Source organism: Sinocyclocheilus grahami, unplaced genomic scaffold, assembly GCF_001515645.1.
Source record: "Sinocyclocheilus grahami isolate Dianchi unplaced genomic scaffold, SAMN03320097.WGS_v1.1 scaffold43.1, whole genome shotgun sequence".
Taxonomy (NCBI): domain Eukaryota; kingdom Metazoa; phylum Chordata; class Actinopteri; order Cypriniformes; family Cyprinidae; genus Sinocyclocheilus; species Sinocyclocheilus grahami.
Window position 1 is genome coordinate 401,883 of NW_015505222.1, and position 17,352 is coordinate 419,234.

General features: G+C 36.0%; 1 protein-coding gene across 2 annotated transcripts in view; it reads right to left on the reverse strand.

The window, feature by feature from the left end:
- The window catches only part of dlgap4b (discs, large (Drosophila) homolog-associated protein 4b), a 121,815-nt gene that overhangs the window by 37,629 nt on the left and 66,834 nt on the right, over positions 1-17,352 (reverse strand). For both annotated transcript variants that reach the window (XM_016268074.1, XM_016268073.1), the window contains exon 2: positions 3,676-3,727. The gene's annotated coding sequence lies outside the window, so the exon portion shown is untranslated. The remainder of the gene's footprint in view (positions 1-3,675; positions 3,728-17,352) is intronic.

Below are 17,352 nucleotides of genomic sequence, written 5' to 3' on the forward strand. Positions count from 1 at the left end.
TGGATAGATAGATAGATAGATAGATAGATAGATAGATAGATAGATAGATAGATAGATAGATAGATAGATAGATAGATAGATAGATAGATAGATGGATGGATGGATGGTTGGATGAATAGATGTAGGTGGGGGGGAGTGAATGTACAGCGCTCTCTTCCAGCCTCAATAGCACGACTGAGATGAGACCCTTGAGCAAGAACTGAACCCCCAACTGCTCCCCAGGCTGCCCACTGCTCCAGGTGTGTGTTCACGGTGTGTGTGTGTGTGTGTGTGTGTGTGTGTGTGTGTGTACTTGGATGAGTGAAATGCAGAGCACAAATTCTGAGTACGGGACACCACACTCGGCTCACGTCACAAAGTTACCAAATCATCCAGAATGAAGTGTTTTGGCAGGCTGCCCACTGCTCCAGGTGTGTGTTCACGGTGTGTGTGTGTGTGTGTGTGTGTGTGTGTGTGTGTACTTGGATGAGTGAAATGCAGAGCACAAATTCTGAGTACGGGACACCACACTCGGCTCACGTCACAAAGTTACCAAATCATCCAGAATGAAGTGTTTTGGAAATCTAAAAGTTTTGTGTGAGGGGTAGGTTTAGGGTAAAGGGACAGAAAATACAGTTTGTACAGTATAAAAGCCATTATGTCTATGGAATGCCCCCACAAAATATGTGTGTGTGAGTAGAGGTTGTGTTCAGCTGAAGGGGGGTGGTATCAGTGTGTGTCCCTGAGAAAGTCTCACAATAACCTTGTCCTAATTACATTCTGCAGTGCTGCTTTTGCCCTATTTCTACAGCTCTCTCTCACACACAAACTTTAACACATCAATAATACACAGTTACCTGAGGATGCCACACGCTTAAAGCTACATCTGTAAAACATTCACAGCCAATCAGATCATATTTGATATTTCGTATACATTCACACGAGCGAGAACAACGTAAGCTGAAGTAATTGTGTGGCCAAAGCAACGCCACTGAAATTAGAAAGCGAGTGACCAATAACCTGTGCTGGTTTCAGACAAAAACTCATTAACACACAGATTTTATTGCTAACCGCAGCGCGCCTGGTAAGAACACGGTGTCAGAGACGGTCAAATGTGTTATTAGCTTATCTTCATGTGTTATTAGCTTATCTACTTCAAGTGAAGCTTTCCTGCATGCACACTAGAAAATGTGTGCTGGTCTCCTAATAACGGGACAGACTGCTTTTGCTTTCTATATTCTTCTGCTACTCTGACATGAGACTGATCGAGTGTGACCAGGTCTGTGCAAAGAGGCTGAAAAAACAACAACCTTTTTTGGGTCTCCACTTCTTCCTCCTTTCATGTTGGAACAAAATGTCAAAATCAGCATGAAATCCTTTAATTACAGCATGCTTGCTCTGAGCATGAAGCATTTCTCTGCATCTGCACCACAGGGTGTGTGTGTGTGTTAGTTACAAACTATTCATAATTTAAAGTAGTTCAACTAAACATACTCCTTTGATAAAGTAGGTGTATGACAAGCTATTAACAAAAAATATATGAAGTTTTTTAACAGGGGGCAATATATTTAAGATGATCAGATAGGGTATCAGGTAGGGTGACAGCATGAACTATGAACACATTGAAAATAAAAACATTTAATCAAGCAGCAATTACAAACAACAGTATTTATGCATATGTTAATATGAATGTTTTTCATGTTTTTTCAGTATTTATTAATACAATGTGAACACTAATATTTATTTAAATATGTATTATCTTCATATTTTTATTTAAAAATGGCTGCTAAAAATTCAACTTTGCATCACAGAAACAAATTACATTAAAAAAAATTTAAATTGTAATAATATTTCACAATATTACTGTGTTTTACTGTATTTTTGATCAAATAAATGCAGACTTGGTGAACATAAGAGACGTTCAAAAACATGATCAAATCGTCTCTGCCATAGTATATAGACGAATACATAATCTTTCAACAATATTTTTGTCTTGAATATTTAAATGTTACCACAAGTACATTTTTAGGTTATTTTTGAAATTGTATTTAAAAAATATTATTTTATGTTTTACATTTATATACAGTACATACATTACATTTTTGATTTTTTTAGAGCGACTTTTGGCAACGCTATTGAGTGATGACTCATATGAATCAGTAAATGTTTTTTGAATCAGTTCAGTGAAACATCTGAACGAACTGATCTACTAAAACCTGGCTTTACAGCTAGTTAACTACAGTACATTGTTGTAGTATACAAAATGAACTGATTTACAGCAAAAATGAACGCAAACGCTGTTGTTCTCACGCAGCCTACCTCTCTCATTCGGCGCGCATCCAATTAAATGTTTCCATATTTGCAATGTGTTTGAGTGCTAAACTATTATTCATGCAAACCAGGATTTGTTCTTTAAAAAAACAAAACATCCTCTTTACATGAACAAATATGTGCTTGGCCCGAGCCCATGCTGAACGGGATTGTACTACAGATTATTGAAATTATCCAGTGTAGCGGTTTGGTTGACTGTATTTTATTCTGATAATGAACAAGCTGCAATGTTTGCAATGCTGTGCATGAGGCGCCGGCGCGACTGAACAGTGGAAACAATCAAACAAAACAAAACAAAAAAATACTCTGTAATTTTTGGTCATACAGAATACAGATCATTCAAAACTGCAATGTGTTTCCTTTTATTTCTGTCATCTCGGTTTCCAATCATCCTGAAGTAATGTATTTCAGCCCAAGCTGCAACAATTTCACTCTTCCCAACACCATTAGAAAGAGTAACAGAAAGATGGAGAATATTTGAAGGGAATGTTTGATTACTGCCTTTGCTCAATATGATATGCCAAAAAGTGACGCAATTTTTTGTCATTTATTGGAAGAAACAGCTTGTTGGAAAAGCGAAACTATTTGAAAATAGCTGACCTACCATCAGGATAAAAATGTGCTTACTTTTAATTAGTTAGCGCACAACACTGTGCATAAAAAAGGTTCCTTTTTACAAACCAGATTCACAAAAAAACACCAAAACGAGGATCATCTTACTGAGCAACTGAGCAAAAAGCTCATTTATTTCTCAAGTGCTTAATGATGTAATACGATACAAGGTCAAAGCAATTGTTTCATTGAGATAATAATATGCTCTTTCAAAGAGGCCATGTTTGCATAATGTGCTCACTGTGGAAATTAATAAGCAGCATCTGAATTTTAAAGTCGAAATTTACAATTTTAATGCAAATGTGTGCTATGGAGCGTACAACATCAGCCGAGGACACGACATTCAGGAGAACGCAAAGGACAGAAGATGCTGATCAGTAAAACTTTTTATCCTTTTTTATCCAAAACTTTTTATCCAAAGCTGCTTAAAGTTCACTCATGGCAACTAAAAAACAGTTGTTGACCAAACTTTTCTTTTCTTTTCTTTTCACTAGCACCAAGGTATCTTAAATAAAAATAACTAAAATAACAAAAAAAAAAAATATATATATATATATATATATATATATATATATACATACATAGAAAATATTAAAACAAATACAACAAAATGACTTTAACAAAAAGTTTCAAATGAAAACAGAAAATATAACAATAAAAAGTAACAAAATTTTTTATAAAACATTTAGGAGTATATCAATGATACTAAAATAATATTTGTAAGGTGTGGTGAGTTACTAAAAACATACTTACATTTGTAGGTCATCCTAATTGTGTATGCGCCAAAACCAGCAGGTGAAATCTCCTGTTGAAACAGACATTAGCATATGCTGAACAAATATAGATCATATTCATGAGGTGACTGATACAGAAATGACTGAACTGATTGTCCTGAAAGACGTGGGATGGGTTGGATGTTTTATGGATGTGTAATGTGAATACAATCCCGTCAATCTCTTCCGTCTTTATCTATGAGCTCATGCATATTTAATGCAACACCACAATGCCTTTAAAGATTCACGGGTGAAGTTTCATGATCTGAGAACATGGCGTCTGAGTAATAAGTACATGTTTGTGTGCTGAAGATTAGTCTCCAAAACCATCCATATTCATGGGATTATAGTACAAAACAATATTAATAAACATGAAAATCACATACTCTCACTGCAGCGAACTGCTGTGCTACACAACAATGGCTGAGAGATCTACTACATGAGTGAGAAAAAAATAATTTGATATACTTTCTGAAAACACTTTTGTGGTTCACATTTAAAAGTTCAAAATACAGGTCTTTTATTCAGTAAGGACACATTAAATTGAAAGTGCCAGTAAAGACATTTAGAATGATACAACAGATTTATATTTCAAATAAATGCTGTTCTTTTGAGCTTTCTATTCATTAAAGAATCCTGAAATGTAAAATATTGTGCAGCACAACTGTTTTCAACATTGATAATAATGTTTCTTGAGCAGCAAATCGGCATATTAGAATGATTTCTGAAGATCATGCGACACTGAAGACTGGAGGAATGATGCTGAAAATACAGATTTGATCACAGAAATAAATGACATTTTACAATATATTCACATAGAAAACAGTTATTTTAAATAGTAATATTTTTTCACAATTTTTGATCAAATAAATGCAGCCTTGGTGAGCAGAAGAGACTTCTTTCAACAACTTTAAATAAAACCAGTTACTTTAGATGTTACCACATTAAGTACATTTCTAGGTTACCTGACAAACATTTCTTTTAAAGAATGAGAGCAAAACACAAAAGTGTGCAATGATACGAGAAACATATCAGGCCATAATAGACTCCAAACACAACGAATACATCAAATATAACACATGCACGGACAGAAGAGAGAAACAATTGCTTACCAACTTATAATTGCCTTCTTGTAATCTCTCTCTCTCTCTGTGTGTGTGTGTGTGTGTGTGTGTTTGCAGCCGGTTTTACTACATTCCTAATTAATCCAATCAATCATCTCAAAGATTTAATTATGTGATGGATGCAAAAATTATTACAGGGTCAATGTGATAAGTCAATCTCAGGCATGGCATCACACACACACGCACACGTGCACACACACACGCACACGTGCACACACACACACACACACACACGCACACACGCACGCACACACACACACAGCTCCTAGCTTGCTTTAATTGCTGCATTTTTTCTATTTTTATTCTCGCATCGGCTTTGTTAATTCTTTAGTCTGCTCGAGCAGGGCTGGAAAGCTGTTTGTCATTTCTATGATTTCAGCTTCAAGCATTTCTGGATCCCAGAGACTATACTGAAAACAATTTGGTGTAGGATTGATTTACTTTGCATTTTAACTCTGAAATTGCTAGTAATTTCACAAATAATTACAAAGAAATGACACACTGCATTACACATGAGGCAGAGAGATTACAGAAACAGTATTTTTATTGTAAAACCTACTTCAATAATCCCTATTTACAACTTCAAAAAATCTACTCGCTGAAGAAACACTCTTGCACTAAAAGAAAAACCTTAGCTTTATTAAAATAAAACATAATTTACATTTTAATGCAGCACTTTTCCCATTGAGGATGTCCCCTAAAAGAGTTCAGGTTTTCAGATGAAAGTTTCTAGTTGAGCTGGGCTCTCAGAAGCCTTGCTGCCCTGCTGTGTGTGGCATGATGGATGATCTCATGTTCACGTTACAGAAGGACACGTCTGAACATGAAGCCCTGTGGAGAACAGCACAGCCTCCGCTCTGACGTTTTAAGGCCATGCTCTACGACGGCAGCGGCAAGAAAAAATGCGATCTATATTTTTATATTTATTTTTGCATTAAAGCTGTATGCAACCATTAAGAGCTCTGCTATCTTTGCATGAACGGCCACAGAAGGAATCTTTGAAAGCATCACACATATTTGCTTGACTGTAGTAGTGCATTTGAATATTTCATGACAGTTGTCACATCTTGTTAAAATGTTTAAGGGTTCGTCTTGATTTATTAAAGCAGAACCGCAATGTCCTGTTTGTCTGAAAGCGGCAAGAAAAGCGTGAGAGTTCAGCGACTCACTTCTTTCTACATGCATTACTCGGCTCCGTCAGGATACAGCGCTTTATTGAACTTGAAATAAACTGCAAACAATCCGTGCCTTCAGGCTTTAGATGTTTAATGAGGTGTCAGACTCGCCGACCCTTTCGTGGCTCGGAGCGCCTCTAATTGGTTTTTGAGTTTTTTTTTGAGATGGCTCTTTAATTTCTTTCTTTGAGCAGAATAAATGTAATATACTGTGCCTTCTACCAGTCATTTTGAGCATTTGGTGATCATCTCCAACTTTGATCATTTTAAAAAGTGGATTTCTTTTCAAAATGTTTGCAAAAGTTTTCAAACCGCTGCTGCGGCCCACACCATCTCCCGAGACTCTCGCTGACATGAAAACACTTCAGCTTTCTGCAGCTTCTCCTCCTGACCTCCTCCCACACCTGTCCTGAATCTGTGCTCAGCTTAAAGTCCCCATGAAATCAAAATGAAAGTTTTTTGGGTGTTAGTATCAATATGTTAGTCTTAAGGTTATCTATAAGGCAGTGTGCTCCAAAACAGTGACAAAATTCGCATTTAGAAGATATAAGCATTGAAAGCTTGCAGTTCGTCACTTCTGCCAAAACGGCTCAACGTACTTCAGCTTCTCATCCAACTTTCTGTCCAATCAGATGCTCTCTAGAATCCGAAGCCCCGCCCCCTACACTATAAAATAGACACTGAAGCCGCGGCTGAAATCGGTCACTTGTCCACAGAATGAGTATTTTCTGTGCAGTGAATGGCACGTAGTGCACTATATAGGGGACAGGGAACGATTCAAACAGTGTAAATATGCTCTCCATTGAGGGAAAACAGAAGTCTGGTTTTGCGCTGTGTCCCGCTAACCACCGCACCGCACACACGCTCTGCTCCGGTTCAGAAACACGATAGCACGGAGCGGATCACATGCACGAGTCGCCGCAGACCACAAAATGTATCGGAGCTATTTGAATTCTGCACAGAATGCTATATTGTATAGCAATATGGATAAGATTGTGGCTGGCATACCGACAAGCTGTGATATAAACGAACGCTATTGGCTATTTTAAAAAGGGGCGGGGCTGCTTGATATGTCCCGCCCTGTCTTCCTGTTTCAGTTAAAATGACGTCAACACAGAGTAACTCTGCGTGTTTCTAAGCATTTCAGAGGACCTTTAAAAGATGTCAGATATGGTCAGATTCTGACAAATTAAGCTGCTCTGGAAGGAACCACCTTTTTTGTATTCATTTGTTCTGATTATCATGGAACTATCAGCAAATCACCATCAGCACATCTCTGAGGTTTTTGGTTTAACTAGTCCTATTAGCTCAGCTGAAAGGGTTTAGGCTCCTCTCTCGGGTTCTTTCATACACTTCAGACCTACATTGAGCCACTATGTTTGCGATTATAAAAGGGAAGCTCACTAACCTCACTGACATCTCGAGATGGATGGATGAGGATTTCTTCAAGATCAGCTTTGATCAGTAAGATAAATACCCTTAACTACAACAAAACTCTGCTCCTAATGTTTAACTGCATGTTGTATATGTAAAACCAGTCAGCATTTACACAGATAAATCATCCAAAAAAATTAGTATTTACTCCCCCACACATTTCACATCCGTATGAAAAATGTGTGGTGTTTTATTTTGTACATACACTTAAAATCAATGGGGTCCAGTGTTGTTTTGAACCTCTCTGACCTTTATAGACAAAAAAACATATCTTAACTGTAAAAAGTGATTTTCCAATAATTTTGTTTTCCAAATACCTAAAAACTCTTAAATCAAGATACATTTATTTGGGAAGCAAAATATTAAACTGTTTTTTGAAATATTAATCAAAATTAGGTGAGCTTAAGCATAAAACAAGAAAAAAATATCTACCAAAGGGGGAAAAAAATTAAATAAATTCAAAGGGAAAACTAAAAACTAATTTATTTTTCTTACACAAATAGCATTTTTTTTCTCTTGTTTTATAAGCATAACTCACTTAATTCTGATAAATATTAAGGCTTATGTTATGTAATTTTACTTCTAAAGTAAATGTTTCTTGATATAAAATGTTTAAATATTTGTACAGGAAAATACGACAAAACGGAGGAAGGATTATTTTTTTTACATTGATTCATCTGTGTTTTGCAGAAGAAAATTCACACAGGTTTGTACAGACATGAGGGTGAGTAAATTATGAATCAATTTTTGAAATGCAAGAATTGATAAAAAATGTCATTGATATGTGGCATCCAACCTTTCTCTCTCATCACATTCAATCAAACACGCAAACTCAACAGCTGCACAGGAAACACCAACAGATTATTTGAGAATAATGTTCCTTTGGAATCAATGCAGACACTCAAGAACCATTAAAAGGACTAAATATCATTAAAAAATATTTTAAAATAAGAACCAGCTCTCACTACTAGCTCTGTGGTCAAAGATCAAACCGCTGTCACCTCCAGGTGCAAAAACACCCTGAATGATCCTAAATGATCAACTGACCTCCATTAACCACAAGCAGCCCTTGCAGTCTCTTCTTGACCCTCGATATATTGAGAAACAGACCCTCTTCTGTCTTCTGTCCTGGTTAAGGCTCTAGTTATATCACAACTAAATCACAAAGCTGCAGGCAGACGCACATCCACCCTCCAGAATCTCTTTGTTCTGGTCTCTAATTTGGCCTCCGGTGCCTGCAGAGATATCAGTCGAGTCGCTCCTGGCCTGCGGTGCGTTAAAAATCCTGATACGTACAGGACAAGATCAAATAATACAACCCTGCCCGGCTGTGCCGATCCAGTCTGTCTGGCTGTCTTATTTCATCTCTCTCACCCCACAGCTCAGATATCCTGATATCTATAAGTGCTGACTTCTACACAGATTCATCCGTTTGCATGCTGGTCTATTATTGTGGTATAACTGGTTTTTGATTGACGCGTAAGTTTAGGGTTGGTAAAATTTTCCATGCTTTTGAAAGAAGTCTCTTCTGCTCACCGAGGCTGCATTTATTTAATTAAAAATACAGTAAAAATTGCTAAACTGTATTACAATTTAAAATAACTGTTTTCGTGAATATCTGTAAACTGTAATTTATGTCTGTGATGCGCAGCTGTATTTTCAGCATCATTACTCCAGTCTTCAGTGTCGCATGATCTTCAGAAATCAGTATAATATGCTGATCTGCTGCTCGAGAAACATTTCTGATTATTATCAATGTTGAAAAGAGTTGTGCTGCTTCATATTTTTATGGAAACCATGATTTATTTGAAATGGAAATCTTTTGTAACATTATAAATTACTTTTGATCAATTTAATGCATGCAATGCATTAAAAAAATCTTATCGACCCATTTTATGCTGTAGGACGAAAGTCTTTATACATGAGAATAGACACAAAATTACATCTAAGAGTATGTTCTCAAATTTCCTTCGGATAAAGAATAAACAGCATTCTGAACGCAAAAGTGGAAAATATCTATTTACTCTGAAGAGATTCTGCTGTAATCTCATTTAGAATGCATGTCACTCTGTCACAGAAGATTGAGAATATTGCAGACAGGCGGGTTTAGATTAATAGTAGCTCTAGCATTTAAGAAAAAAGCAAACGAATGAGAGAGAGAGAGATGAAATGAAGAGCTGAAATATCGTTGTAGTCTCTTCTGCTGTATCTAAAGGGATTATATGTGAACACTACAAGCCCAGATCAGACTGACTCCGGGTTAAGCTGGAAGACAAAACCAGAGGAGAATGAATCAGCCTACTGACAGAGACTATTAATGTAAAGCTAGTATTAATGTAAAACTATTTTTAACAGCATATACGACTATTCATCATTTCTAATTCCAAACCAGATGGCTCTTTTCTAAATTCAAAGTCAGATGGATAAACATCATCTCTAGTCACTGTCCCTCCACAAGAGCCTTCAGAAAGCTTTGCACTCATCCATATTACAGCCTATTGTTTTATTTTAGAATTTCTTTCAGACTTTTTGATCAGAAAACACAGCCTGGATTCAAACAGTTGTTAATGTTTGATAGTTAGATAACTAATTTCAAATTGCTTCTGCAAAACAGCATTACTATTTAATTTTGTGTATTTTAAACAAAATGTTTATTCAGTTTTTTTTCTTTTTAAGAGTGCAACTTTTCAATATTCACAAAAGTGAGAAATACCAAAAGAGCACAGCATGCACATGCATTTTTCAGAAGGTTTTTTTAGGCTTAAAGTGATGCACGAATCACATGACACTGAGCATCACTTCATGAGTCTAACATTAACAACACAAACACTACCAATGATGAAGACTTCACTCTGACTAATAACTGCGTGAACTGACAGTGTCCTGCAGCATACTTCATATAGGCTGTACTGTAAGCAGCTGTGAGCTCAGACCGCTGAGATATAAAGGCCCTACAGAGATCACAGTACACTAAACGTGCTGCCGGGCAGCCCTGCTATCGTCCCGCTGCATCTGAGCTGATTTAATGCTGTTTAAAGTCCTCGATTGTATACGTGGCTGGCAGACGAGATATGGGTCATCCTTCCCTCGCGGTCAATCCCATTTATCCAGTATCCCAAGAGCCTTTGTTCTTCTCAGCACCATCTCTTGGCATAAACTCACTTGAAGACTGTCTAGCTAACAAAGTAAAGACAATTACTGCTTCCAAATTATAATTGAAACCAGCAGCACGGTCACAACTATTTTCAGTTATCATCATAGCCCGGTAGATGCCATAAGGTGCACAGGGACACATTTATGACAATTATAGCAGTTCCTGTCAGAGTGCGACTCGTGGTTAAATCGGCACAAACTACAGCCTGCCTGAATCATAAACAATTATCATTAAATAGCAATTTCATTTTCACCACACAGTGATTATCCAACAACGTGACTGTATAAACACCGAATCTTAATATGCATGAGCAAAAACGTAATTATTATTATTATTAGCAGTGTTGGGAAGCTACTAGCATTCAAGATTTTGGGGTAAGTAGATTTTTTTATGTTTTTGAAAGACGTCTCTTCTGCTCACCAAGGCTGCATTTATTTGATCCCCCCCCCACACAAAAACTGTAATATTGTGAAATATTATTACAATTTAAATTAGCTGTTTTCTATATGAATATATTGTAAAATGTAATTTATTGCTGAATTTATCATTAATATTTTATAATCATTACTCCAGTCTTCAGTGTCACATGATCTTCAGAAATCATTCTAATATGCTGATTTGCTGCTCAAGAAACATTTCTGATTATTAGCAATGATGAAAACAGCTGCCCAATATATTTGTGGAAAGGAAACTGTGATACGTTTTATTTTTCAGGATTCTTTGATGTTCAAAAGAACAGCATTTATTTGAAATAGAATTCTGTTGAAACATTATAAATGTCTTTACTGTCACATTTGATTAATTTAATATTTACCAGGAAGGGCAACAGATAAAATTACATTTAATAGAAATGAATAAAATTAGAAACATATTTAACTGTCAAATTATTTTTTTTTTAAATAAATAAAAACAAAAATACATAAATAAATAACAGAAACCTTGAAATCGTCTATAAAATTGCCTTTTTTACTTTTTATTTAAAATATACTGATCTGGTTCATATTCAAACTTTGCCAAAATCATTCTCAGCGCTACATCAGCAACAGAGATTGCGTGTTTGATTATTGTCTCAGTTTAGTTGTGCACAATACAATGGAATTACAAAGAATTAAGTCTAAAAAATATCTAAATTCTAAAACTTTTTTTTAAGTAAAAAAAAAAATCTAAATTGAGTGAAAACACGAAGTGTAAGCTTAAGCATAAACTCACTTTTTTTTTTTTCAGAAAACAAGAAGTTATATCTTATATAATTTTGCTTCTCAAGTGAATGTACCTTGATTAAAGAATGTTTCAATATTTTAGTGAAAAACAAAACCAAAAAACTTGTTTAGAAAATCATCAGCTCCAGCGGAACCATTGGTTATTATAGTTAACTAAAACTAACTGAATAAATAAATAAGTATAAACTATTTTTTTGTTAGTTGCCAAGCAACATTTCTTATCTGACTTGATCTACAACAAAAACTAAAACAGAAGTAAAAAATAATAATAACCATATAGACATTTACATTACAAATATACTAAAAACAACAAAAACTACTAAAAAATTAGAAAAACAACAAAACAACCAAAACGTTCTATGAGTTAACCAAATATTAACATGAGAGCAGAAAATATTAAAATAAAAAGCAATTCAAAATATTAACAAAAACTATAAGAGTATATCAATGATACTAAAATAACACTGGAAAGAACTGACAGCTGATAGCTTTTTTCCCCCCTGAAGTGCATTCACAATGTTTCATGCACCACAAAACCACACAATTTACCATTTCGTGATCATTTCCCACTCTCGATCCAACCTTGAATGCAACTAGCTGTTACTGTACCTTTAAGACTTCACACAGCATTGCTGTCAGGGCGGGGCAAATTTGCTGAATACTGAATAGGTGTGGATATGCAAATATGGCATATGCTAATATGCTAAAGAAAAAGTTTCCCCAAAAAGGAAAATTTGCTGAAAATATAGTCATCCTCAGGCCATTAAAGATGCAGATGATTTTATTTCTTCATCACATCACTTGCTCACCAATGGATGCTCTGCAGTGAATGGGTGCCGTCAGAATGAGAGTCCAAACAGCTGATAAAAACATCACAATAATCCACAAGTAATCCACACCACTCCAGTCCATCAGTTAATGTCGTGTGAAGCCAAAAACTGCATGTTTTTAAGAAACAAATTCATTATGAAGATTATTAGATTATTTGTGGATTATTGTGATGTTTTTATCAGCTGTTTGGACTCTCATTCTGACGGCACCCATTCATTGCCGAGGATCCAGAGCATCATTTTTGGGTGATCAAACTATATGTATATTCAAGACAAAATCTGTGAAAAAAAGTCTTAATATTTCATGTCAATATGTATATTTCATATGTATATAATATTTTCAAGTCAATTTTTTTGAAATTCTAAATGAAAAAAAAAAAAGGTTTGTTTTCCATATAATGAAAGTGCATAGAATCATATGGACTACGTGTAAGTAGTCCATAAAAAAAAACTTAAAATAAAAAAGAAAAGGTCAAGATTGAAGTAAATTATTTTTATTTTTTGGGTGGACCTTTAAGGCTAGCGTGGATTGTAAATGATGTATAAATATCCAAATATTTCCACCCCCCTGGATGTAAGTGATCAAAAATTAATTCATAGTAATTGTTTTAATTTCAAAGACCAGTTAAGCACTTTAAACAAAGTACCGTAGCCATCAAACAAAGATCAATGCTTCTCAGAAGCTGTGTCAATATTTCATTAAATAGTGGTGCTGTTGTTTTTGGCTGACTTCCATCCGTCTCTGCCAACTCTTAATCAGCCAAATTGCCTGTAGTTGTGAGTCGCTGGGTTCCCTTCAGCAGAGTTTATGATCTCGTAAATCGGTAATGTTGGAGAGGATCGTGGGCAGAGAAAGAGAGGAAAAGACCTCCATCTCTGGTCACATGCCATCAGGAGGATGTTAGTCTGTCATGTTTAACAGCAGCAGTGACTAAGCAGAATAAAGTCCAGGATCAGATGCTTCTTCCTGCTGCGCGACTCAGCTCTGGTGAGGAGGTTTCAACAACCAGATCTATATACAGCACGACTGCACAATGCAGAGCTGATAACAAGGCTTACATAATGACACATTCATAGTTGTTCTATCTATGGCATGGGAAATGTGTCTGTCTGCAAACCATGCTCCAGTATCCAGTATAGCTGTGTGACATTAGCTTTGCATATTTATCCATAACAAACAAAGACATGTGCAAATGCAAAAGTGAAAATAAAGTGAACATATACCGAACATAAGGTAAATATTAACCAAACAATCAACTGGAAAAAAAATCACACCCTAGCAACCACCCAGAACACCCTAGCAACCACATTTGCCATATCAAGCCCTCACATTTTCTTCAAAACAAGTATTTTACTCGTTTTCCAGTCAAAGTACAAAATTCCTATAAACAAGATACATTTATCTGAAAAGCAACAATGCATAAGCTATTACGATTTGTTTTCATTGATTGTATCTTTATTACAATGCGTTAATATTATAACAACATTTTCACTTGTTTTTAAATTGTTTACACTTAAAACAAGTCAAAATACATTTATAATTCAGAATATGATATATAAAGTCTTAATATTTTATTCAGTATTGCTATCTAAAATTCAAGGATTTTAGATATTTCAAAAGGAAAATGACGAAATTACTCATTAATAAGAATATTATTTCTTTGTTGTTTCATTCGAAAACTGTGCATGTCCAAGTCCACGGCGTGGAAATGTTCTCATCAATTAGCTTGCATTTAAATTCATTCTAAATGTAGAATTTGATTCAGAATGTGTTTTTATATATTATTATAAGAATATATATTAAATCTTGTTGTGAACGCAGAGGAACTTTTGCGTGAGAACCTGTTCTCAGTGTTGGGGGTAACACATTACAAGTAACACGAGTTACGTAATCAGATTACTTTTTTCAAGTAACTAGAAAAGTAAGACATTATTTTTTAATTTACAAGAAAATATCAGAGTTACAAAGTTTCAAAGAAGTAATGCCAGTTATGTGCTTTGTTTTCCAAGTATTGACTGACAGCTCTCCTGTCGCCACGTTGAGAGAAATCGGGAGTAAATGCAGAGGCGTTGTGTGGACATGATGTTACTGTAGTTCTAGACTAAATTTCAACATGCGACTTTTACAAAAACAGATTCAGTTTTCTTCAAAATGAACAAACTCAGTGAAATGCAAACTCGGAATATGAAGCAAACCTGCAATAATTAAATAGGTTAAATAGCACAAATATCCTTTATGTAATTAATCCCATTTCATTAATCAATGTCTTTGCTGCTGATCCAATTCAACCATACGAATGAACCAAAAATGACTTTAGATAAACATAACATTTCTGTTTCTTTCTTCTCCTGCGTCATATTCTTCATGCAATCCAGAATGGCAGCACAGCTGAAAGGTTTGCTTGTAAACATGAATTTACATTTCCTTCAGCCTGAGACTTATTCATTTCACTTTTGGTCTGAAAGGGCTTTTACATTTGCCACAAACATAACTTTTCATATTAAAAGCAAACAAACCAGTCCAGGCCAGGCCAGATGAGAAAAAGTAATACAAAAGTAACGTAACATATTACTTTCTATAAGAAGTAACTAAGTAGTTACTTTTTTAAAGGGAGAAACGCAATATTGTAATGCAAAAGTAACTTTCCCCCGACACTTCCTGTTCTTGTACACAGTTATTACTAAATGAGACCCAGGGTAACACTAAAGGGATAAAAGCCCTTTCATGGTCTAACACACCGCTGACTGTCCTCTTGAGGATCTCGGGTGTGTCTAAGACCTGCAGGAAGCCCAACATAAAGTCCCATAACATCAGAGCGAGAAGTGGCTCCTATCAGCGGCCTTGAGCATGAAGTGTGCTACAGATGGATTGTGATGATACGGCGTAATGTGAGGGAGTTTAGGGCCACCGCTCTGCTCAGCAGATTACTGATGAAAGCACCTTTGCCGTTTTGAATAGTGCATGAATGGAATTAGTGCATTAATCCTGCGCGTCCCCAGGCTCTCACATGCCCTACTTTACCAAAGAGAGCAGCAACCAGCCATTCAGTGCACTTGTTCCCGGAACTATTAGGAGTTGTGGGGGAATGCTGGAAGTAAAGGACGATCATCCAGATAGAGACTTACTATAGCTTAAGGTTTTATAGACATACAGTATATGAGTTAAAAAGCAATGTGATGGCCTCTTTATTCCAACATTTATTTTATTTATTCCAAAATGATTTATTCTAAAAATTTGATCACAATAATCCACAAAGAGACAAATCTGCACAGATCAAGCACCGTTTACAGGTGAAAACAGTCCAAAACAGTTCTGAACAAATATGTGTGTGGATTTTGATGTGACAATGACAATGGGGGATGGACTTTTTCACTGAGAGTTTTTCACTTCTCAAGATGTTAACTGATGAACTGGACTGGTGTGGATTATTGTGATGTTTTTATCAGCTGTTTGGACTCTCATTCTGACGGCACCCATTCACTGCAGAGCATCCATTGCTGAGACAGTGATGTGATGCTTAATTTCTCCAAATTTGATGAAGAAACCAACTCATCTACATCTTGAATTGCCTGAGGGTGAGTACATTTTCAGGACTTTTTCATTTTTGGGTGAATTATTCCTTTAAATGACCATGAAAACATTTGACATCTTCATTTAAAACACTTTTCCTCATTATTTTAACAAAATAATTAATGTAAATGCTTTTATAAATGTATAGGCTTTACATTTCTGCTTTAAAATTGTTCAGAAAATTGCCCGTTTACTTGCATTGTATGTGCCTCAACGTTACCTCCATTTCTTGCTTTTCCATTTTTTTTTAAATAAGGAGGGACGAGTTGAAATAATTTGTTTGTGTTAATCATCATTATGCCTGACATGCTGTTGACTTAATATAGAGACCAGCCACAGTTTGTTGTGGCAAATCCGAAGTATATTATTCCACAATAACAGATAATAGTGCAGCAATTGATTCAGATATCCATAAAATTATCAAAACGAGCTTCCCTTTCTGCTTTCGACTTCCTCTTTCTTAATGTATCTGTCTGTGGTATGGTGAGGTGAGCGCAGGCAATGCATCATTCTGCACTCCTCTGGTCTTTACTGTGAGCTCTGTACTTATGCATCAAGTCTCCAGGGTTTTTCTACAATAGTGGGGGATGTATCCTAAAAAGCTGCCTCTGTCCCACATCTCTGGAGTTACAGCTGCGTTCTGCAGGCGTCCCGTGGGGCATGAACCAAAATGGAGTCTGAACCGGAGTGTGATTGAGTCTCATCTTGTGTATAATACAACCGGCAACAATTCAATTCTGCCTTTACATCTCACAATTCTGCCTTTACATCTCACAATTCTGACTTTACATCTCACAATTCATCAGATTTAGACCAGTCACTGACCAGATCCATCTACTAATACAGTATAAACACATCAAAGACAACGATGCCAGTGCATTTATTGAGATGAATGAGCGATGCATGCTTTAGCGTGTTGAGGAATCATGAGACTCATGTTGGGCTGCAGCTTGTGCTCTTCACAGTGGGTTTAAACACTGAGCTCTGGAGAGAGCAGGCCACATGTCCGCTCCTGCTGCCAGCCAATCCACATCCAACTGCTGCTGGAGTTTAACCTACACATGCGGACAGCTGACTCATACGCTTAATGAGGATGGAAGCAGTGCCAGCGTGACATTTACATTTGTGCACTTGGCAGGCGCTTTTATT